Raw genomic sequence first — 25,452 nt, forward strand, 5'->3', positions numbered from 1 at the left:
GATATTCTACAAACACATCTATGGTTGAAATTGAAACCCATATCACCGAAATGAGCAGCATAATCAAATCATATGATAGAACATGATCCTTTAATTAGTCACATTACCATATCTATGTCCATGCACATTTTCCAAACACTCCCACTCACCCAATGCACACATCTGCTTTAAGGATGCATTTAAAGACTGTACAAGCTCCTCATCCAGCTTAATGAGGATCAAATTGCTAGGAAACTGATTCAGCGATATACATTTGTTGTGGCCCCACAGAGGATATAATGATGCAACTTTAATGAGTGAATTAATCAACATCACTCATGCCATGTGCCTGCAGAGAAGGAAGAGGTTGATCATTTATCTACTGCAGTATCCTAGGGTATGTCCCAAACGGCAGCCTCTTCCTTATTTAGTGCACTATTTTTCACCAGGAGCCATTTGGGACGCGACCCCTAAAACTTCACTGCTTGAGGCCCTTGTATACACTGGTGTTCATTTAAACGGAGTTATAATGCTTTAATTGGTCCAAGTGTATATTTACTGTTGTATTGTATTGTCAGTGTTGAGCATTTGCGGTTGAATGGTGCGGCATCGTGGATCACGTACAGCGCCTTCAGAAAGTATTCACACCCCTTGACTTTTCCACATTTTGTTGTGTTACAGCCTGAATTTAAAATGAATTAAACGTATGTCACGCCCTGGCCTTAGTATTCTTTGTTTTCTTTATTATTTTAGTTAGGTCAGGGTGTGACATGGGGTATGTTTGTGTTTTTGTCTTGTCTTGGGTGGTTGTAGTGTCTAGGGGGATTTGTTAGAGTGTATGGGTTTGTGTTGAGTGAATGTTTCTAGGGAAGTCTATGGTTGAGTGAATGTGCCTAGGTATGTCTATGGTTGCCTGAGTGGTTCTCAATCAGAGACAGATGTTTTTCATTTGTCTCTGATTGGGAGCCATATTTAAGGCGGCCATAGGCATCATGTATTTGTGGGTAATTGTCTATGTTCTATGTTGCATGTGTGCACTAGTTTTTCATAGCTTCACGTTCGTCTGTTTGTTGTTTTGTTTCATTTTTCTTCTTATAATTAAAGAAGATGTATTTTGCACACGCTGCGCCTTGGTCATCTCTCTCTCCTATAGACGATCGTGACAGAATTACCCACCAAAACCGGACCAAGCAGCGTGTCAAGCAGCAACAGGAGCAATACACAAAGGATTCATGGACATGGGAAGAGGTACTGGATGGAAAGGGTCCTTGGGCACAACCGGGAGAATATCGCCTCCCTCGTGAAGAGCTGGAGGCAGCGAAAGCCGAGAGGAGGCGATATGAGGAGGCAGCACGGAGGCAAGGCTGGAAGCCCGTGAGTACTACCCAAAAATTTCTTGGGGGAAGGCTAAGAGGTAGTGGGCCGAGGGCAGGTAGGAGACCTGCGCCCACTTCCCAGGCTAACTGTGGAGAGCGGGAGTACGGGCGTACACCGTGTTACGCAGTAGAGCGCACGGTGTCTCCTGTACGTGTTCATAGCCCGGTGCGGGTTATTCCACCTCCCCGCACTGGTAGGGCTAGATTGGGCATTGAGCCAGGTGCCATGAAGCCGGCTCAACGCGTCTGGTCACCAGTGCGTCTCCTCGGGCCGGCTTACATGGCACCAGCCTTACGCATGGTGTCCCCGGTTCGCCTACATAGCCCGGTGCGGGTTATTCCACCTCCCCGCACTGGTCGGGCGACGGGGAGCATACAACCAGGTAAGGTTGGGCAGGCTCAGTGCTCAAGGGAGCCAGTACGCCTGCACGGTCCGGTATTTCCGGCGCCACCTCCCCGCCCCAGCCCAGTACCACCAGTGCCTACACCACGCACCAGGCTTCCAGTGCGTCTCCAGAGCCCTGTTCCTCCTCCACGCACTCTCCCTGTGGTGCGTGTCTCCAGCCCATTACCACCAGTGCCTACACCACGCACCAAGCCTCCTGTGTGTCCCCAGAGTCCTGTGCGTCCTGTTGCTGCTCCCCGCACTAGCCTAAAGGTGCGTGTCCTTAGCCCGGTACCTCCAGTTCCGGCGCCACGCACCAGGCCTATAGTGCATCTCAGCCGGCCAGAGTCTGCCGTCTGCCCAGCGGCGCCTGAACTGCCCGTCTACCCAGCGCCATCTGAGCCATCCGTCTACCCAGCGCCATCTGAGCCATCCGTCTACCCAGCGCCATCTGAGCCATCCGTCTACCCAGCGCCATCTGAGCCATCCGTCTACCCAGCGCCATCTGAGCCATCCGTCTACCCAGCGCCATCTGAGCCATCCGTCTGCCCAGCGCCATCTGAGCCATCCGTCTGCACAGAGCCATTAGAGCCGCCCGTCTGTCCCGAGCCGTCAGAGCCGTTAGTCAGTCAGGAGCCGCTAGAGCCATTCGTCAGACAGGATCTGCCAGAGCCGCCAACCAGACAGGATCTGCCAGAGCCGCCAACCAGACAGGATCTGCCAGAGCCGCCAACCAGACAGGATCTGCCAGAGTCGCCAGCCAGCCATGAGCAGCCAGAGTCGCCAGCCAGCCATGAGCAGCCAGAGTCGCCAGCCAGCCATGAGCAGCCAGAGTCGCCAGCCAGCCATGAGCAGCCAGAGTCGCCAGCCAGCCATGAGCAGCCAGAGTCGCCAGCCAGCCATGAGCAGCCAGAGTCGCCAGCCAGCCATGAGCAGCCAGAGTCGCCAGCCAGCCATGAGCAGCCAGAGTCGCCAGCCAGCCAGGATCTACCAGAGACACTGAAGCGGATATTGACAATGGTGGAGTGGGGGCCACGTCCCGCACCCGAGCCGCCGCCATATTAAGGCCCACCCCGGACCCTCCCTTTATTTGTCAGGTTTTGCGGTCGGAGTCCGCACCTTTTGGGGGGGGTACTGTCACGCCCTGGCCTTATTATTCTTTGTTTTCTTTATTATTTTAGTTAGGTCAGGGTGTGACATGGGGTATGTTTGTGTTTTTGTCTTGTCTTTGGTGGTTGTAGTGTCTAGGGGGATTTGTTAGAGTGTATGGGTTTGTGTTGAGTGAATGTTTCTAGGGAAGTCTATGGTTGAGTGAATGTGTCTAGGTATGTCTATGGTTGCCTGAGTGGTTCTCAATCAGAGACAGATGTTTTTCATTTGTCTCTGATTGGGAGCCATATTTAAGGCGGCCATAGGCATCATGTATTTGTGGGTAATTGTCTGTTCTATGTTGCATGTGTGCACTAGTTTTTCATAGCTTCACGTTCGTCTGTTGTTTTGTTTCATTTTTCTTCTTATAATTAAAGAAGATGTATTTTGCACACGCTGCGTCTTGGTCATCTCTCTCTCCTATAGACGATTGTGACAACGTAGATGTTTTGTCACTGGCCTACACACTTTATCCCATAATGTCAAAGTGGAATGATGTTTTCCCAATTTTTCCTAAATTAAGGAAAAATGAAAAGCTGAAATGTCTTAAATCAATAAGTATTCAACCGCTTTGTTTTTTTTATTTTTTTTTATTTCACCTTTATTTAACCAGGTAGGCCAGTTGAGAACATGTTCTCATTTACAACTGTGACCTGGCCAAGATAAAGCAAAGCAGTGCGACACAAACAACAACACAGAGTTACACATGGAATAAACAAACATACAGTCAATAATACAATAGAAAAAGTCTCTATACAGTGTGTGCAAATGAGATAGGATAAGGGAGGTAAGGCCAAAAAATTGGCCATAGTGGCGAAATAATTTCAATATAGCAATTAAACACTGGAGTGATAGATGTGCAGAAGATGAGTGTGCAAGTAGAGATACTGGGGTGCAAAATAAATAAATAATTAACAGTATTTTATTTTTTATTTTTATTTCACCTTTATTTAACCAGGTAGGCTAGTTGAGAACAAGTTCTCATTTGCAACTGCGACCTGGCCAAGATAAAGCATAGCAGTGTGAACAGACAACACAGAGTTACACATGGAGTAAACAATAAACAAGTCAATAACATGGTAGAAAAAAAGAGAATCTATATACAATGTGTGCAAAAGGCATGAGGTAGGCAATAAATCGAATAATTACAATTTAGCAGATTAACACTGGAGTGATAAATCATCAGATGATCATGTGCAAGAAGAGATACTGGTGTGCAAAAGAGCAGAGAAGTAAATAAATAAAAGCAGTATGGGGGGTGAGGTAGGTAAATTGGGTGGGTAGTTTACAGATGGACTATGTACAGCTGCAGCGATCGGTTAGCTGCTCGGATAGCAGATTTTTAAAGTTGTTGAGGGAGATAAAAGTCTCCAACTTCAGAGATTTTTGCAATTCGTTCCAGTCGCAGGCAGCAGAGAACTGGAAGGAAAGGCGTCCAAATGAGTTTTTAGCTTTAGGGATGATCAGTGAGATACACCTGCTGGAGCGCGTGCTGCGGGTGGGTGTAGCCATCGTGACCAGTGAACTGAGATAAGGCGGCACTTTACCTAGCATAGCCTTGTAGATGACCTGGAGCCAGTGGGTCTGACGACGAACATGTAGCGAGGGCCAGCCGACTAGGGCATACAGGTCGCAGTGGTGGGTCGTATAAGGTGCTTTAGTAACAAAACGAATGGCACTGTGATAAACTGCATCCAGTTTGCTGAGTAGAGTGTTGGAAGCTATTTTGTAGATGACATCGCCAAAGTCGAGGATCGGTAGGATAGTCAGTTTTACTAGGGTAAGTTTGGCGGCGTGAGTGAAGGAGGCTTTGTTGCGGAATAGAAAGCCGATTCTTGATTTGATTTTGGATTGGAGATGTTTGATATGAGTCTGGAAGGAGAGTTTGCAGTCTAGCCAGACACCTAGGTACTTATAGATGTCCACATATTCTAGGTCGGAACCGTCCAGGGTGGTGATGCTAGTCGGGCGTGCGGGTGCAGGCAGCGAACGGTTGAAAAGCATGCATTTGGTTTTACTAGCGTTTAAGAGCAGTTGGAGGCCACGGAAGGAGTGTTGTATGGCATTGAAGCTCGTTTGGAGGTTAGATAGCACAGTGTCCAAGGAAGGGCCGGAAGTATATAGAATGGTGTCGTCTGCGTAGAGGTGGATCAGGGAATCGCCCGCAGCAAGAGCAACATCATTGATGTATACAGAGAAAAGAGTCGGCCCGAGAATTGAACCCTGTGGTACCCCCATAGAGACTGCCAGAGGACCGGACAACATGCCCTCCGATTTGACACACTGAACTCTGTCTGCAAAGTAGTTGGTGAACCAGGCAAGGCAGTCATTAGAAAAACCGAGGCTACTGAGTCTGCCGATAAGAATATGGTGATTGACAGAGTCGAAAGCCTTGGCCAGGTCGATGAAGACGGCTGCACAGTAATGTCTTTTATCGATGGCGGTTATGATATCGTTTAGTACCTTGAGCGTGGCTGAGGTGCACCCGTGACCGGCTCGGAAACCGGATTGCACAGCGGAGAAGGTACGGTGGGATTCGAGATGGTCAGTGATCTGTTTGTTGACTTGGCTTTCGAAGACCTTAGATAGGCAGGGCAGGATGGATATAGGTCTGTAACAGTTTGGGTCCAGGGTGTCTCCCCCTTTGAAGAGGGGGATGACCGCGGCAGCTTTCCAATCCTTGGGGATCTCAGATGATACGAAGGAGAGGTTGAACAGGCTGGTAATAGGGGGTGCGACAATGGCGGCGGACAGTTTCAGAAATAGGGGGTCCAGATTGTCAAGCCCAGCTGATTTGTATGGGTCCAGGTTTTCCAGCTCTTTCAGAACATCTGCTATCTGGATTTGGGTAAAGGAGAAGCTGGGGAGGCTTGGGCGAGTAGCAGCGGGGGGGGCGGGGCTGTTGGCCAAGGTTGGAGTCGCCAGGAGGAAGGCATGGCCAGCCATTGAGAAATGCTTGTTGAAGTCTTCGATTATCACGGATTTATCGGTGGTGACCGTGTTACCTAGCCTCAGTGCAGTGGGCAGCTGGGAGGAGGTGCTCTTGTTCTCCATGGACTTTACAGTATCCCAGAACTTTTTGGAGTTAGAGCTACAGGATGCGAATTTCTGCTTGAAAAAGCTGGCCTTTGCTTTCCTGACTGACTGCGTGTATTGGTTCCTGACTTCCCTGAACAGTTGCATATCGCGGGGGCTCTTCGATGCTATTGCAGTTCGCCACAGGATGTTTTTGTGCTGGTCGAGGGCAGTCAGGTCTGGAGTGAACCAAGGGCTATATCTGTTCTTGGTTCTGCATTTTTTGAACGGAGCATGCTTGTCTAATATGGTGAGGAAGTAACATTTAAAGAATGACCAGGCATCCTCAACTGACGGGATGAGGTCAATATCCTTCCAGGGTACCCGGGCCAGGTCGATTAGAAAGGCCTGCTCGCAGAAGTGTTTTAGGGAGCGTTTGACAGTGATGAGGGGTGGTCGTTTGACCGCGGACCCGTGGCGGATACAGGCAATGAGGCAGTGATCGCTGAGATCTTGATTGAAGACAGCAGAGGTGTATTTGGAGGGCAGGTTGGTCAGGATAATGATGAGGTAGTTGGATGGGCTATTCACAAATGGGCTATGCACAGGTACAGTGATCTGTGATCTGCTCTGACAGCTGGTGCTTAAAGCTAGTGAGGGAGATATGAGTCTCCAGCCTCAGTGATTTTTGCAGTTCGTTCCAGTCATTGGCAGCAGAGAACTGGAAGGAAAGGCGGCCGAAGGAGGAATTGGCTTTGGGGGTGACCAGTGAAATATTCCTGCTGGAGCGCGTGCTACGGGTGGGTGCTGCTATGGTGACCAGTGAGCTGAGATAAGGCGGGGCTTTACCTAGCAAATACTCATAGATGACCTGGAGCCAGTGGGTTCGGTCGCAGTGGTGGGTAGTGTATGGGGAGGTGTCGCAGTGGTGGGTATTCGGTCGCAGTGGTGGGTATTGTCTGCGTAGAGGTGGATCAGAGAATCACCAGCAGCAAGAGCGACATCATTAATGTATACAGAGAAAAGAGTCGGCCCGAGAATTGAATCCTATGGCACCCCCATAGAGACTGCCAGAGGTCCGGACAACAGGCCTTCCAATTTGACACACTGAACTCTGTCTGAGAAGTAGTTGGGAAGCCTAAAAAAGTTCAAGAGTAAAGATGTGGTCAACAAGTCACATACGTTGCATGGACTCACTCTGTGTGCAATAATAGTGTTTATCAGGATTTTTGAATGACCCCACACATTAACTAAAATTAATGTTCCTTTTTCAGGACCCTGTCTTTCAAAGATAATTGGTAAAAATTCAAATAACTTCACAGATCTTCATTGTAAAGGGTTTAAACACTGTTTCCCATGCTTGTTCAATAAACTATAAACAATTAATGAACATGCACCAGTGGAACGGTCGTTAAGACACTAACAGCTTACAGACGGTAGGCAATTAAGGTCACAGTTATGAAAACTTAGGACACTAGAGGCCTTTCTACTGACTCTGAAAAACACCAAAAGATGCTCAGGGTCCCTGCTCATCTGCGTGAATGTGCCTTAGGCATGCTGCAAGGAGGCATGAGGACTGCAGATGTGGCCAGGGCAATAAATTGCAATGTCCGTACTGTGAGACGCCTAAGACAGGGAGGAGACAGGACAGACAGTTGATTATCCTCGCAGTGGCAGATCACGTGTAACAACACCTGCATAGGATCGGTACATCCGAACATCATACCTGCGGGACAGGTACAGGATGGCAACAACTGCCCGAGTTACACCAGGAACGCAAAATCCCTCCATCAGTGCTCAGACTGTCCACAATAGGCTGAGAGAGGCTGGACTGATGGCTTGTAGGCCTGTTGTAAGGCAGTTTCTCACCAGACATCACCGGCAACAATGTCGCCTATGGGACACAAACCCACTGCAGCTGGACCAGACAGGACTGGCAAAAAGTGCTCTTCACTGACGAGTCGCGGATATGTCTCACCAGGGGTGATGGTCGAATTCGTGTTTATCAATTAAGGAATGAGCGTTCCACCGAGGCCTGTACTCTTGAGAGGGATCGATTTGGAGGTGGAGGGTCCGTCATGGTCTGGGGCAGTGTGTCACAGCATCATCGGACTGAGTTTGTTGTCATTGCAGGCAATCTCAACGCTGTGCGTTACAGGGAAGACAATCCTCCTCCCTCATGTGGTACCCTTCCTGCAGCCCCGTCCTGACATGACCCTCCAGCATGACAATGCCACCAGCCATACTGCTCATTCTGTGCGTGATCTCCTCAAAGACAGGAATGTCAGTGTTCTGCCATGGCCAGCGAAGAGCCCGGAGTTGACAATTATCTGTAAGGTCCCTCAATCGAGCAGTGAATTTCAAACACAGATTCAACCACAAAGACCATGGAGGTTTTCCAATGACTAGCAAAATGGGCACCTATTGGTAGATGGGTAAAAAAAAAAAAAAGCAGACATTGAATATCCCTTTGTGCTTGGATGATGTATCAGTAAACCCAGTCAATACAAAGATAGAGGCGTCCTTCCTAACTCAGTTGCCGGAGAGGAAGGAAACCGCTCAGAGATTTCACCATGAGGCCAATAGTGAGTTTAATGGCTATGATTGGAGAAAAATTAGGATGGATCAACAACAGTGTAGTTACTCTACAATACTAACCTAATTGACAGAGTGGAAAAAAAGGTAGCCTGTAGAGAATACAAATATTCCAAATCATAAATCTTGTTTGCAACAAGGCACTAAAGTAATACTGCAAAAAGTGTGGCAAAGCATAGTGGTCGCGGAATCATGTTATGGGTATGCTTGTAATCGGGACTGGGGAGTTTTTCAGGATAAAAAAGAGCCTGAATGGAGCTAAGCACAGGTAAAATCCTAGACAACCTGGTTCAGTCTGCTTTCCACACTGGGAGATGAACTCACCTTTCAGCAGGACAATAACCTAAAACACAAGGCCAAATCTACACTAAATGTACTTACCAAGAAGACTGTTGTTCCCGAGTTAGAATGTTCCCGAGTTAGAGCTTTGACTTATATATACTTACAAATCTATGGCAAGAAATGAAAATGGTTGTCTGGCAATGATCTACAACCAATTTGTCAGAATATTGGGCAAATGTTGCACAATCCAGGTGTGGAAAGCTCTTAGAGACTTACCCCGAAACTTTTACAGCTGTAATCGCTGCCAAATATGTTTCTACAAAGTATTGACTCCGGGGTGTAAATGAGATATCTCTGTATTTTATTTTCAATGAATTAGCAAAAATTTCTAAAAACATGTTTTTACTTTGTCATTATGGAGTATTGTGCGTAGATAGGAGAGAGAAAAAAAAATTCAATACATTTTGAATTCAAGTTGTAACAACTAAATGTGGAGTATGTCATGAGGTATGAATACTTTCTGAAGGCACTGTGTGACATTTTTTCAAACCACTGACGCAGTTTAAAGACCAAGGGGCAACCGGGTGTATTCCTACTCACTATAAAAAACTTGACCTGCTGAAAAATGTCCTTTCTTCCCTTCTTCTCACTGTTCTTAATTTCTTATGCAAGCAAGCAGCATACACCCAATGCCATGGTCATGGTTGTTTGAATTGGTCATGTTCTTGTATTTACTGCTCATGTCATTCAGTTTGTGAATGGTAGTTCTGGGTATGCCAGGACCTGCAGACAGGAGACCAAGCATATGACAGTATTTATAATCATTTGTTGAGATTGAACGGACTCTGATTAACTATATTGAACTATTAACTCTACAGTTCAGCAGGACATACTGACAGTCTGGGCTGAAGACTGCATCACAGTAGGAGCACTGTGGTTTGAACAGGGAGCAGGTCAGGCATCCACGTTGAAATGGATCCATTGCCGACACCCTGATTGAAAAAACAACAGAAAATATTGACCTCTAAACAAATATTTGTCCAGAGTTGATATGTGTTCTGTTTTCTACTCTCCAGTTTCTATTTGTAAAGAGCTACTGTTGCTCATGAAGAAAAACGAGATTTCAGTCTTGAGGGTGTGGTTCGATGTGCTTTGATGTGGGTGTGTTACCGTATCTTGGCAGTTACTGTTGTTAATCGCTCCTGAGACACCGTAGCAGCAACATAGCCACTAGACTACCACTTCCTCATGATAGTTTAGATCTTTTCTTTATTTAACCGGTAGTTATACATTTCCTTTTACTTACTGTTCTGAGTTATGATATACAATCTTGATGTAGTGATCTACTCATTCTACAATGTGTTTTCTTGTGATTTAAGTACTAAGTTTGAAATAGGCAATATTTGATCGTGCACCAGCTACAGTATTTTACCAAACTTGGTTCACCCTACTTTGAACTGGTTTCATCCAAATATCATCCAATTTGATAGAAAAAAAAACATGATTTTCACTGTTCGGGACCTTTAAAGCTTGTCTAGATTGACAAAGAAAAAGTGGACCTCCTGGATGCCCCTGTGACACCCAAGGAGTTGTTTGGGCCCCCTGCCGCCGCCATGCGGCACAGGTGTGACATGCTTAAAGAAAGAAAGCGTAGCCTTCAACTTCTGCCTGCCTCGCAGTCCCGGGCCCCATGGCATCCCGTTGGTTCCTGGAGCTAACCCTCCCAGCTTCACAGCTGGGAGGTGGCAACAAGCTGGTTTTGTCAGTTGCCATCTATCATTGTGTTCTTCCCAGGCCCAGCAACATTTTGCCTGTAAACTGTCTATTATGACCAAGCACCCACCACATTATAACAACTTCACGAGTGCATCTCCTTGTTACGCTACCAGGGGTGCCATCACCCAAGGTGAGCGAGGCAAGAAAACCTGCTAACACTCTCCCTTTTCTTAAGTGGATTCCTGCTGCTTGAGGGCAGTTCATCCCCAGGTTGTGTGTTTGGCTTCAAAGAGAGCAGGCTATCTTGGCTCACTACGAAAACTCCCTCAGCACAGAAGTTTTTAGGGGGGGGGGCAAGCCTATGGCAACTCAGCTCAATTGAGTTCCTCTCTGAGGAAGTGGAACAGTGTAGTGTTGGCCTGTGTGCCTGCCACTACGTCTTTGTCTCTTCTTCCGAGACGTTAACAATAACTCCATCTCGAGGCTCCAGTCTTACTCTACCTTTAACACTTACACAGCACCAGTTAGAGAAAAGGAGAAGGGGACATTCTTTACCACAGGGTTGGGGGACAGTCCAAGAAGACTGAGCTAGGTTTTTAATAAAAAAATAAAAAATAAAAAAATAACTCTAATATGTGCCTTGGACTCATTAGGAGGTATCTCTATTACTGGGACACACTCTATGCCCCCTCTGCAGCATTGTTTCACCCTGGGGTGTGCATGACACGCTAGCACTGGCTGTTTACAACCTCCAGGGCTGTGCCTGCTCTTTGCATCTGTCCAGATTGATTCCCAGGTGGTTAAAAGCGACAAGCTTCTTCCTCTTTAAGATCTATGGCCAGGATAGTGCTCGTTAGCGTTACACTACCTGTGCCCTGCCCTGGCGGCTCCGTCTGCAACTACAAATGGTGGATTTACCATCCTTGTTCGGGCGCCCCGTGGCAGTAGGAATCCTATTGCGACAAGCCGGATACTCAGACTTTTCTGGATTTCCAGGACCCCTTCAACGCATTTTTCATTCTACGAAAATGCATTAAGAGATGGTACAATTTACTTGTCACTAGAGCAAGTTTTGGGTTTAAACTGTTGGCGCAATGCGTAGGGTGTTTGCTTTTCACGTCAGAGACCCAGGTTCACTTCCCGCACCCTCCGCTGGTTTTCCATATGCTTTGGTATACCCTTAGCATGAAGACAAGCTTCCCCACCGGTCAGGTGGATGCTAGCTGTCATCTTTGCCTCGACAGGCAACAACACTGAACAGAGAATTTCCACAATCTCTGTGTTGTATTGCTTAGGGAGGACGTATGGTATGTCGCTTATGCCCAGTCTCCTAGCGGTGGCCCTGTTCAGGGTTTGCTATGGGGCTCTACTGCTGGAAAATGTTATATACAGTGGGGTCCGAAATTATTAACAACCTCGATAAAGATGAGCAAAAATGACTGTATACAATAAATAATTCAAATACTGAGTTTTATTGAATGCACATATTATATTATTTTATACTAATACAATTGCTCAGAAAGAGATTGTGTTTAGGTAATAAGTAATAATGTTTTTTCTTTAAAAAGTAGGGGTCAAAATTGTTGACACCCCTCTTTGCAATACCTTTCAATACCTCACCTTGCAAGGATAATGACACTGAACCCAGGAACGATCTTAGACCATTCCTTCATGCAGAATCCTTCCTCGATATCCTTTGTCTGTGCCCTCTTCAATTCATACCACAGGTTTTTAATGGGTTTCAAGTCCGGAGACTGAGGTGGCCATTGCAAAATCTTGATTTTGCAGCCAATTAACAATTTCTTTGTGGATTTTGATGTGTGCTTGGGGTTACAGTCTTGCAGGAAGATCCACCTGAGGCTAAGTTTCAGCCTCCTGGCAGAGGCAAACATGTATTTGGCTAAAGTTCATGATGCCGTTGACATTAACAAGGGCCCCAGTACCAGTGAAGAAAAATAGCCCCATTACATCAAAGATCCACCACCATATTTCACAGTAGTTATGGGTTTCTGTTCTGCGTATGCATTTTCATTTAGACGCCAAACCCACCACTGGTGTGCGTGGCCAAAGAGCTCTATTTTCATGTCAACCAACAAATGTAAACAGCTGGAGTTTGCTAAACAACATTGGCACTTGGATTGTAACTGGTGCTTTGGTCAGATAACATGAAAATATAGCTCTTTGGCCACGCACACCAGTGGTGGGTTTGGTGTCGAAATGAGAATGCCTGAGCAAAAAAGAACTCAATACGGCATCATGAACTTTACCCAGTACCAGGATATTTTAGCAAAAATCTGGTTGCTTCTACAGGCGGCTGAAACTTGGAAGCAAGTGCTCACCTCACCACTCAAGCTGTCTGTCTCCGACAGACGTTGTGTGACTGGTACTTCCGTACAGAATCACTTGTGATGCAATTTTCCATAGTTACGCATCTCACTCATATTCTCAGAGAACCGGGGTTATGTAAGTATTATAGTGTTCCTGCACCTAATTATACAACGGGTGGGTCTAATCCTGAATGCTGATTGGTTAAAACCTCATTCCAGCCAGTGTCTACTCCACAAGTTTCCACTGGCCAAATCTATGATGTTAAAATGCCTATTTACTCTGTTCCATCTGACTGCGCAATCCACCGTCTCATCAGCCCAGCCAGGCCATTTATTAAGTTGATCTCCACCATAAAAAGCATCTACACATTATCTCACATTTCTTTCACACTAAAATGTAGTTTTCAACAGCGGAGATTTGTATAAACCTTGCTGTTGTCTCTCCGATATTTGCAACATTGTTTCAACATTCACATTCAATCTCCAGCTGTCGAAGAGTAATGAAAGTGTCAGGAGACGGGATGAGAGACAGACAGGCAGACAGCCTTTCTTAGCCAGTCGAAATCATGAATCAGCATAATTTTATGGACGTAAAGTGCATTCATAAAGTATTCAGACCCTTTGACTTTTTCCACGTTTTGTTATGTTACAGCCTTATTCTAAAATGGTTTAAATAAAAACATGTCCTCATCAATCTACACACAATACCCCATAATGACAAGGCAACAACAGGTTTTTAGAAATGTTTGCAAATTTATAACAAATAAAAACATAAATACTTTATATACATAAGTATTCAGACCTTTTTGCTACATGACTCAGAATTGAGCTCAGGTGCATCCAGTTTCCATTGATCATCCTTGAGATGTTTCTACAACTTGATTGGAGTCCACCTGTGGTAAATTAAATTCATTGGACATGATTTGGAAAAGCACACACCTGTCTATATAAGGTCCCACAGTTGACAGTGCATGTAAGAGCAAAAACAAGCCATGAGGTTGAAGGAATTGTTTGTAGAGCTCCAAGACAGGATTGTGTCAAGGCACAGATCTGGGGAAGGGTACTAAAAATGTTTTTCAGCATTGAAGGTCCCCAAGAACACAGTGGCCTCCATTATTCTTAAATGGAAGAAGTTTGGAACCAATAAGACTCTTCCTAGAGCTGGCCGCCCGGCCAAACTGAGCAATCGGGGGAAAAGGGCCTTGGTCAGGGAGGTGAACAAAAAACTGATGGCAACTTTGACACAGCTCCAGTGTTCCTCTGTGGAGATGGGAGAACCTTCCAGAAGGACAATCATCTCTACAGCACTCCACCAATCGGGCCTTTATGGTACAGTGGCCAAATGGAAGCCACTCCTCAATAAAAGGCACATGACAGTCCGCTTGGAGATTCAATCAATGTTAAGAATAAGGCTGTAACATAACAAAATGTTGAAAAAGTCAAGGGGTCTGAATACTTTCAGAATATATTGTATACAAAGAAATATCAATAGATAACACATCAAATGAAAAGATATGCAGCTAGTTTCAGTATTTCCAGCTTTAGTGTGAAGTGATTGTGTTAGCTGTGTTGTTGGCTAGCTCCTTTAAACAACAGTGTCCTGACGAGAGAGCACATTTTCTATGGAAGGTTAGCTCATTGTTATGAATGTATCCAAATAAATGTCACTAGAGAACAGCTAAAACAAATGCAAGTCAGCTACTTTGTTGTTATTCTGGCAACACTGTTTGACGTGACTGTAAATTAGCCATAGTTAGCTAGCAAGCAATCAAGGGAAAAGAACATTGCCAGCTAGGGCCTCCTGAGTGGCGCAGTGGTCTAAGGCACTACATTGCAGTGCTAGCTGTGTCACTACAGATCCTGGTTCAATCGCAGGCTGTGACTGGGAGACCCATGAGGCAGTGCACAATTGGCCCAGCGTCATCTGGCCAGGTTGTCCCTGTCCCATCGTGCTCTATCGACTCCTGTGGCGGGCCGGGCGCAATGCACACTGACACGATCACCAGGTTAGTGTTTCCTCTGACACATTGGTGCTTCTGGGTTAAGCGAGCATTGTGTCAAGAATCAGTGCGTCTTTGTGAGGTCCAGAGCACTCAGGTGAAAGTTTCTACCTTTTTCTGTGGCTTAACCAACAAGTCTCGTAATTTAACAATTTTATTCTTATTTACAGATGGCATACACATTTGTTATTAAGGCACATTAAAGTTCACATGTTCGAGAAGGGAGAAACTGCCAAAAAACGCATTTTCATAAAAACATATTTTTTTTACATTTACATTTACATTTAAGTCATTTAGCAGACGCTCTTATCCAGAGCGACTTACAAATTGGTGCATTCACCTTATGATATCCAGTGGAACAACCACTCTACAACAGTGCATCTAACTCTTTTAAGGGGGGGGGGGGTTAGAAGGATTACTTTATCCTATCCTAGGTATTCCTTAAAGAGGTGGGGTTTCAGGTGTCTCCGGAAGGTGGTGATTGACTCCGCTGACCTGGCGTCGTGAGGGAGTTTGTTCCACCATTGGGGTGCCAGAGCAGCGAACAGTTTTGACTGGGCTGAGCGGGAACTGTACTTCCTCAGAGGTAGGGAGGCGAGCAGGCCAGAGGTGGATGAACGCAGTGCCCTTGTTTGGGTGTAGGGCCTGATCAGAGCCTGAAGGTACGGAGGTGCCGTTCCCCTCACAGCTCCGTAGGCAAGCACCATGGTCTTGTAGCGGATGCGAGCTTCAACTGGAAGCCAGTGGAGAGAGCGGAGGAGCGGGGTGACGTGAGAGAACTTGGGAAAGTTGAACACCAGACGGGCTGCGGCGTTCTGGATGAGTTGTAGGGGTTTAATGGCACAGGCAGGGAGCCCAGCCAACAGCGAGTTGCAGTAATCCAGACGGGAGATGACAAGTGCCTGGATTAGGACCTGCGCCGCTTCCTGCGTGAGGCAGGGTCGTACTCTGCGAATGTTGTAGAGCATGAACCTACAGGAACGGGTCACCGCCTTGATGTTAGTTGAGAACGACAGGGTGTTGTCCAGGATCACGCCAAGGTTCTTAGCACTCTGGGAGGAGGACACAATGGAGTTGTCAACCGTGATGGCGAGATCATGGAACGGGCAGTCCTTCCCCGGGAGGAAGAGCAGCTCCGTCTTGCCGAGGTTCAGCTTGAGGTGGTGATCCGTCATCCACACTGATATGTCTGCCAGACATGCAGAGATGCGATTCACCACCTGGTTATCAGAGGGGGGAAAGGAGAAGATTAATTGTGTGTCGTCTGCATAGCAATGATAGGAGAGACCATGTGAGGATATGACAGAGCCAAGTGACTTGGTGTATAGCGAGAATAGGAGAGGGCCTAGAACAGAGCCCTGGGGGACACCAGTGGTGAGAGCACGTGGTGCGGAGACAGATTCTCGCCACGCCACCTGGTAGGAGCGACCTGTCAGGTAGGACGCAATCCAAGCGTGGGCCGCGCCGGAGATGCCCAGCTCGGAGAGGGTGGAGAGGAGGATCTGATGGTTCACAGTATCAAAGGCAGCCGATAGGTCTAGAAGGATGAGAGCAGAGGAGAAAGAGTTAGCTTTAGCAGTGCGGAGCGCCTCCTTGACACAGAGAAGAGCAGTCTCAGTTGAATGACTAGTCTTGAAACCTGACTGATTTGGATCAAGAAGGTCATTCTGAGAGAGATAGCAGGAGAGCTGGCCAAGGACGGCACGTTCAAGAGTTTTGGAGAGAAAAGAAAGAAGGGATACTGGTCTGTAGTTGTTGACATCGGAGGGATCGAGTGTAGGTTTTTTCAGAAGGGGTGCAACTCTCGCTCTCTTGAAGACGGAAGGGACGTAGCCAGCGGTCAAGGATGAGTTGATGAGCGAGGTGAGGTAAGGGAGAAGGTCTCCGGAAATGGTCTGGAGAAGAGAGGAGGGGATAGGGTCAAGCGGGCAGGTTGTTGGGCGGCCGGCCGTCACAAGACGCGAGATTTCATCTGGAGAGAGAGGGGAGAAAGAGGTCAAAGCACAGGGTAGGGCAGTGTGAGCAGAACCAGCGGTGTCGTTTGACTTAGCAAACGAGGATCGGATGTCGTCGACCTTCTTTTCAAAATGGTTGACGAAGTCATCAGCAGAGAGGGAGGAGGGGGGAGGAGGGGGAGGAGGATTCAGGAGGGAGGAGAAGGTGGCAAAGAGCTTCCTAGGGTTAGAGGCAGATGCTTGGAATTTAGAGTGGTAGAAATTGGCTTTAGCAGCAGAGACAGAAGAGGAGAATGTAGAGAGGAGGGAGTGAAAGGATGCCAGGTCCGCAGGGAGGCGAGTTTTCCTCCATTTCCGCTCGGCTGCCCGGAGCCCTGTTCTGTGAGCTCGCAATGAGTCGTCGAGCCACGGAGCAGGAGGGGAGGACCGAGCCGGCCTGGAGGATAGGGGACATAGAGAGTCAAAGGATGCAGAAAGGGAGGAGAGGAGGGTTGAGGAGGCAGAATCAGGAGATAGGTTGGAGAAGGTTTGAGCAGAGGGAAGAGATGATAGAATGGAAGAGGAGAGAGTAGCGGGGGAGAGAGAGCGAAGGTTGGGACGGCGCGATACCATCCGAGTAGGGGCAGTGTGGGAAGTGTTGGATGAGAGCGAGAGGGAAAAGGATACAAGGTAGTGGTCGGAGACTTGGAGGGGAGTTGCAATGAGATTAGTGGAAGAACAGCATCTAGTAAAGATGAGGTCAAGCGTATTGCCTGCCTTGTGAGTAGGGGGGGAAGGTGAGAGGGTGAGGTCAAAAGAGGAGAGGAGTGGAAAGAAGGAGGCAGAGAGGAATGAGTCAAAGGTAGACGTGGGGAGGTTAAAGTCACCCAGAACTGTGAGAGGTGAGCCATCCTCAGGAAAGGAACTTATCAGGGCGTCAAGCTCATTGATGAACTCTCCAAGGGAACCTGGAGGGCGATAAATGATAAGGATGTTAAGCTTGAAAGGGCTGGTAACTGTGACAGCATGGAATTCAAAGGAGGCGATAGACAGATGGGTCAGGGGAGAAAGAGAGAATGTCCACTTGGGAGAGATGAGGATCCCAGTGCCACCACCCCGCTGACCAGAAGCTCTCGGGGTGTGCGAGAACACGTGGGCAGACGAGGAGAGAGCAGTAGGAGTAGCAGTGTTATCAGTGGTAATCCATGTTTCCGTCAGTGCCAAGAAGTCGAGGGACTGGAGGGAAGCATAGGCTGAGATGAACTCTGCCTTGTTGGCCGCAGATCGGCAGTTCCAGAGGCTGCCTGAGACCTGGAACTCCACGTGGGTCGTGCGCGCTGGGACCACCAGGTTAGAGTAGCAGCGGCCACGCGGTGTGAAGCGTTTGTATTTTACGTTGAAGTGGCTCAAATAAAGAAAAACCCTGGAATGAGTAAGTGTGTCCAAACTTTTGACTGGTATTGTATGTTAATCGTTATTTGAATATGTTGGAAGCCCGTTGTATAAAAGTGAGAATGCCCTCGAAGCCAGTGTTTGGAGGATATATTGCCATGGTTTGCCGGCCCTCGATTTAGTCTCGGGCAAAACAATACTTGTGCCAATATATCTTAAACTTACATTTTTTATTTTTTTATTTAGCCTTTATTTAACTAGGCAAGTCAGTTAAGAACAATTTCTTAATTACAAGGACAGCCTACAAATACCTGCTTCACTGGCATTATCACTTAAATATAAACAGTACCGGCACCCAAAATGAGTAGGGTACCGGCACCTATTTCAGACTAAGTCAGGTCACTGGGCAGACTCGAGTGATCACTATCAAACACATCAGCAAATGGCCACTCCATAAAGGGTTTTAAAGGGGCCAAATGTTCTCTCAACATAACATTGACAACATGTTTTCTTATGTAAACAAGTCTAAGGTGTACAGTTGAAGTCGGAAGTTTACATACACCTTAGCCAAATGTATTCAAACTCAGTTTTTCACAATTCCTGACATTTAATCTGAGTAAATATTCCCTGTCGTAGGTCAATTAGGATCACCACTTTATTTTAAGAATGTGAAATGTCCGAAAAATAGTAGAGAGAACTATTTATTTCAGCTTTTATTTCTTTCATCACATTCCCAGTGGGTCAGAAGTTTACATACACTCAATTAGTATTTGGTAGCATTTCCTTTAAATTGTTTAACTTGGGTCGAATGTTTCGGGTAGCCTTCCACAAGCTTCCCACAATAAATTGGGTGAATTTTGGCCCATTCCACCTGACAGAGCTGGTGTAACTGAGTCAGGTTTGTAGGCCTCCTTGCTTACACATGCTTTATCAGTTCTGCACACAAGTTTTCTGTAGGATTGAGGTCAGGGCTTTGTGATGGCCACTCCAATACCTTGACTTTGTTGTCCTTAAGCCATTTTGCCACAACTTTAGAAGAATGCTTGTGGTCATTGTCCTTTTGGAAGACCCATTTGCGACCAAGCTTTAACTTCCTGACTGATGTCTTGAGATGTTGCTTCAATATATCCACATCATTTTTCTACCTCATGATGCTATCTATTTTGTGATGTGCACCGGTCCCTCCTGCAGCAAAACACCCCCACAACATGATGCTGCAACCCCCCGTGCTTCACGAATGGGATGGTGTTCCCATCCCATTCCCAAGCATCCCCCTTTTTCCTCCAAACATAACGATGGTCATTAAGGCCAAACAGTTCTATTTTTGTTTCATCAGATCAGAGGACATTTCTCCAAAAAGTACGACTGCAAACCGTAGTCAGGCTTTTTTGTGGCGGTTTTGGAGCAGTGGCTTCTTCCTTGCTGAGTGGCATTTCAGGTTATTTTGATATAGGACTTGTTTTACTGTGGATATAGATACTTTTGTACCTGTTTCCTCCAGCATCTTCACAAGGTCCTTTGCGGTTGTTCTGGGATTGATTTGCACTTTTCGCACCAAAGTACGTTCATTTCTAGGAGACAGAACGCGTCTCCTTCCTGAGCGATATGATGGCTGCTTGGTCCCATGGTGTTTATACCTGTACTTGCGTACAATTGTTTGTACAGATGAACGTGGTACCTTCAGGTATTTGGAAATTGCTCCCAAGGATGAACCAGACTTGTGGAGGTCTACAATGATTTTTTCTGAGGTTTTGGCTGATTTCTTTTGATTCTCCCGTGATGTCAAACAAAGAGGCACTGCGTTTGAAGGTAGGCCTTGACATACATCCACAGGTACACCCCCAATTGACTCAAATGATGTCAATTAGCCTATCAGAAGCCTCTAAAGCCATGACATCATTTTCTGGAAGTTTCCAAGGTGTTTCAAGGCACAGTCAACTTAGTGTATGTAAACTTCTGACCCACTGGAATTATGATACAGTGAAATAATCTGTCTTAACAATTGTTGGAAAAATGACTTGTGTCATGCTCAAAGTAGATGTCCTAACCGACTTGCCAATACTATAGTTTGTTGACAAGAAATTTGTGGAGTGGTTGAAAAACGAGTTTTAATGACTCCAACCTAAGTGTATGTAAACTTCCGACTTCAACTGTATGTGTTCTGCCATAGGCTACAATTGGATAGAGCGCACCACCGCAGCTGTTTAACCGTGCATGACATTTCTCCTTAGGCATTACAATCCTGTGTTAGTGGGCAAGCTGGTATGATCGAAATCAAAACCCAACCCCATGTAAGTCGTGACGAACTCAGTTAAACAAATCTCACAAAATTCAATTTTGGAATATACTGACTTTATGACCATAACTATCCTACTAACACTTTGTAGTACATTTTGGCAATGGAATAAATGTTTCTGACTAATATCGATGACACATAGACCGTTTTCAACCAGAGAAGTTGTTATTGTGTTCAGTTGCCCTTTAAATGCATGTTTACAGTACCTGTAGAGTTGTCTTTGTGTTGAACCATCTTCTGTGCTAAGGAAGTAACTAGAGAAAGACATAACAAAATATTCTGTTAACGTTGGTTTGACTTTCCTGAATATTATATTGGAAATGAATTCAGCCCTACATCGAAGGCATATCATGTCAGAGTAAGGTTGTAAATTCCTGGAAACTTTCCCAAAATTACCAAGTTTTCCAAAAATCCTGGTTGGGGGATTCCGGATATCCTGCTTATTCCTTCCTGATTCTGTGAATGTTCCAGCTGGGATTTCTGGAAAACCTGAGAATTTGGGAAAGTTAACGGAATTTTGCCACCTTATTTAAGAGTATGGCCTTCAGGACGTATTCAGACCCCTTGACTTGTTGCACATTTTGATAAGTTACAGCCTTATTCTAAAATGGATACAATATTATTATTATCTCAGCAATCTACACATAATACCCATAATGACTTAAGTATTCAGACCCTTTGCTATGGACTCGAAATTGAGCTCTGGTGGATCCTTTTTCATTGATCATCTTTGAGATGTTTCTACAACTTGATTGGAATCCACCTGTGGTAAATTCAATTGATTGGACAGGATTTGTAAAGGCATTGTCACGACTTCCGCTGAAGTCGGTCCCTCTCCTTGTTCGGGCGGCGTTCGGCGGTCGACGTCACCGGCTTTCTAGCCACCGCCGATCCACTTTTCATTTTCCATTTCTGCTGTCTTTGTCTTTTCACACCTGGCTTCACTCACCAATCACTTGTTTATTATTTAACCCTCTGTTCCCCATGTTGTATTTGTGATTGATTGTTATTTGCTACGTGGATGATTGTTTTAGACCGTGTTTTTGGCACTTGTATGTGTTATGTGCTGTCATTTGGTAACCGGTATTAAAGTGCGCCTGTTTATTATACTCCACTCTCCTGCACTTGACTTCGCCTCCCATATACACGCATTACAGGCACACACCCATCTATATAAGGTCCCACAGTTGACAGTGCATGTCAGAGCAAAAACAAAGCCATGAGGTTGAAGGAATTGTCCGTAGAGCTCTGACACAGGATTTTGTCGAGGCACAGATCTGGGGAAGGGTTCCAAAACATTTCTGCAGCATTGAAGGTCCCCAAGAACACAGTGGCCTCCATCATTCCTAAATGGAAGAAGTTTGGAACCACCAAGACTCTTCCGAGAGCTGGTCACCCAGCCAATCTGAGCAATCAGGGAGGTGACCAAGAACCCAATGGTCACTCTGACAGAGCACTAGAGTGACTCTGTGAAGATAGGAAAACCTTCCAGAAGGACAAACATCTCGGCAGCACTCCACCAATCAAGCCTTTATGGTAGAGTGGCCAGACGGAAGCCACTCCTCAGTAAAAGGCACATTACAGCACGCTTGGAGTTTGCCAAAAGGCACATTAAGACTCTCATACCATCAGAAACAAGACTCTCTGGTCTGATGAAACCAAGATTAAAGTCTTTGGCCTGAATGCCAAGTGTCACATCTGGAGGAAACCTGGCATATCCCTACGGTGAAGCATGATTTTGGCAGCATCATGCTGTGGGGATGTTTTTCAGCGACAGGGATTGGGAGACTAGTCCACCTGTCTAAAATGGCACCGGAGCAGAAGGCAGACATTTAACGTGCCCCCAACCGATTGTGTTTTGTTCGTTTATCTGCATTGTTTGTAACTTATTCTTTTTACTATTTTTGTACATAATGTTTCCGCTACCGTCTCTTACGACCGAAAATAACTTCTAGACATCATGACTGCGATTACTTACCATGGACTAGCAGAATCCTTTTTCTTCTGTCATGACTCTGATGAACAGGCCCCGACCCCAGTGATCTGCATGAAGAGGAGGTTGAGAAAGAGAGGCCGGAGGGCGGGCTGCCTTCTGAGGAGTAGGAGGCGATCGAATAAACCCCAGTTCCACTCAATTCTGCTCGCAAACATGCAATCTTTGGACAATAAAATGGACGAGTTATTGGGAAGATTAAACTACCAACAGGACATTAAAAACTGCAACATCTTATGCTTCACAGAGTCATGGCTGAACGACGACAATATCAACATACAGCTGGCTGGTTATACGATGTACCGGCAGGATAGAACAGCGGAGTCTGGTAAGACAAGCGGCGGCGGTCTTTTGTATTTTTGTAAACAACAGCTAGTGCACGATATCTAAGGAAGTCTCGAGCTATTGCTTGCCTGAGGGAGAGTTTCTCATGATAAGCTGCAGACCACATTACCTACCGAGAGAGTTCTCATCTATATTTTTTTGTAGCTGTTTACCTACCACCACAGTCAGAGGCTGGCACCAAGATAGCATTGAATGAGCTGTATTCCGCCATGAGCAAACAAGAAAACGCTCACCCAGAGGCGGCACTCCTAGTAGCCTGGGACTTTAATGCAGGGAAACTTAAATCAGTTTTACCTAATTTCTATCAGCATGTGCAACCAGGGGGAAAATAACTATGGACCACCTATACTCCATACACAAAGATGCATACAAAGCTCTCCCTCTCCCTCCATTTGCAAATCTGACCATAATTCTATCCTCCTGATTCCTGCTTACAAGCAAAAATTAAAGCAGGAAGCACCAGTGACTAGGTCAATAAAAAAGTGGGCAGATGAAGCAGATGCTAAGCTACAAGACTGTTTTGCTAGCACAGACTGGAATATGTTCTGGGATTCCTCCAATGGCATTGAGGAGTACACCAGATCTGTCATTGGCTTCATCAATAAATGCATCGGTGACGTCGTCCCCACAGTGACCATACATACATACCGCAACCAGAGACCATCGATTACAGGCAGCATCCACACTGAGCTAAAGGCTAGAGCTGCCGCTTTCAAGGAGCGGGACTCTAACCCGGAAGCTTATAAGAAGCTCTGATGCTCGTCAGATGTGGCACGGCCTGAAGCACAGCCGAGAGCTGCCCAGTGACACGAGCCTACCGGACGAACTAAACTACTTCTATGCTTGCTTTGCGGCAAATAACACTGAAACATGCATGAGAGCACCAGCTGTACCGGAAGACTATGTGACAACGCTCTCTGCAGCCGATGTGAGTAAGACCTTGTAGACAGGTAAACATTCACAAGGCCGCAGGGCCAGATGGATTACAGGACGTGTACTGCGAGCATGCGCTGACCAACTAGCAAGTGTCTTCACTGACATTTTAAACCTCTCCCTGTCCGAGTCTGTAATAACAACGTGTTTTCAGCAAACCACCATAGTGCCTGTGCCCAAGAACACTAAGGTAACCTGCCTAAATGACTACTGACACGTAGCACTCACGTCTGTAGCCATGAAGTGTTTTGAAAGGCTGGTCATGGCTCACATCAACACCATCATCCCAGAAACCCTAGACCCACTCCAAGTTGTATACTGCCCCAACAGATCCACAGATGATGCAGTCTCTATTGCACTCCACACTGCCCTTTCACAAATGGACAGAAGAAACACCTATGTGAGAATGCTATTAATTGACTACAGCTCAGCGTTCAACACCATAGTGCCCTCAAAGCTCATCAATAAGCTAAGGACCCTGGGACTAAACACCTCCCTCTGCAACTGGATCCTGGACTTCCTGACAGGCCGTCCCCAGGTGGTAAGGGTAGGTAACAACACATCCGCCACGCTGATCCTCAACACAGGGCCACCTCAGGGGTGCGTGCTCAACCCCCTCCTGTACTCCCTGTTCACTCATGACTGCACGACCAGGCATGACTCCAACACCATCATTACATTTGCAGATGACTCAACAGTGGTAGGCCTGATCACCGACAACAACGAGTCAGCCTATATGGAGGAGGTCATAGACCTGGCCGTGTGGTGCTAGGACAACAACCTCTCCCTCAACGTGATCAAGATAAAAGAGATGATTGTGGACTACAGAAAAAAGACTACCGAGCACGCCCCCATTCTCATCGACGGGGCTGCAGTGGAGCAGTTTGAGAGCTTCAAGTTCCTTGGTGTCCACATCACCAACAAACTAACATGGTCCAAGCACACAATGACAGTCGTGAAGCGGGCACGACAAAACCTATTCCCCCTCAAGAGACTGAAAAGATTTGGCATGGGTCCTCAGATTCTCAAAAGGTTTTAAAGCTGCACCATCGAGCGCATCCTGACTGGTTGCATCACTGCCTGGTTTGGCAACTGCTCGGCCGCCGAGGGTAGTGCCAACGGCCCAGTACATCACTGGGGCCAAGCTTCCTGCCATCCAGGACCTCTATACCAAGCGGTGTCTGAGAAAGGCCCTGAATATTGTCAAAGACTCCAGCCACCCTAGTCATAGACTGTTCTCTCTGCTACCACACAGCAAGCGGTACTGGAGCGCCAAATCTATGTCCAAGAGGCTTCTAAACAGCTTCTACCCCCAAGACATAAGACTCCTGAACATCTAGTCAAATGGCTACCCAGACTATTCACATTGCCCCCCTCCCCTCTCCACACCTGCCACTATCTGTTGTCATCTATGCATAGTCACTTTAATTAACTCTATCTACATGTACATACTACCTCAACTAACCGGTGCCCCCGCATATTGACTCTATACTGGCACCCCCCTACATATTGTTATTTTTTACTGCTCCTCTTTAATTACTTGTTACTTTTATCTCTTATTCTTATCCGTATTTTTTCAAACGGCACTGTCGGTTAGGGGCTCGTAAGTAAGCATTTCACTGTAAGGTTGTGGTGAAATCCTGCACGGAGCCTTCACCGTGCGCTGCCACTTTAAGAGCGCTTCAGCAGTGGATCTCATGAATTAGTAGCAACATTGTTGCGAAGCTTTGACATA

The 25,452-nt window shown here is 46.4% G+C and overlaps 1 pseudogene; it reads right to left on the reverse strand.

Moving 5' to 3' along the window:
• Positions 1 to 25,452, reverse strand: part of LOC139539207 (inactive dipeptidyl peptidase 10-like) — a 197,815-nt pseudogene that overhangs the window by 14,765 nt on the left and 157,598 nt on the right.

This window comes from Salvelinus alpinus, chromosome 14 (assembly GCF_045679555.1).
Source record: "Salvelinus alpinus chromosome 14, SLU_Salpinus.1, whole genome shotgun sequence".
NCBI classification, from domain to species: Eukaryota; Metazoa; Chordata; class Actinopteri; order Salmoniformes; family Salmonidae; genus Salvelinus; species Salvelinus alpinus.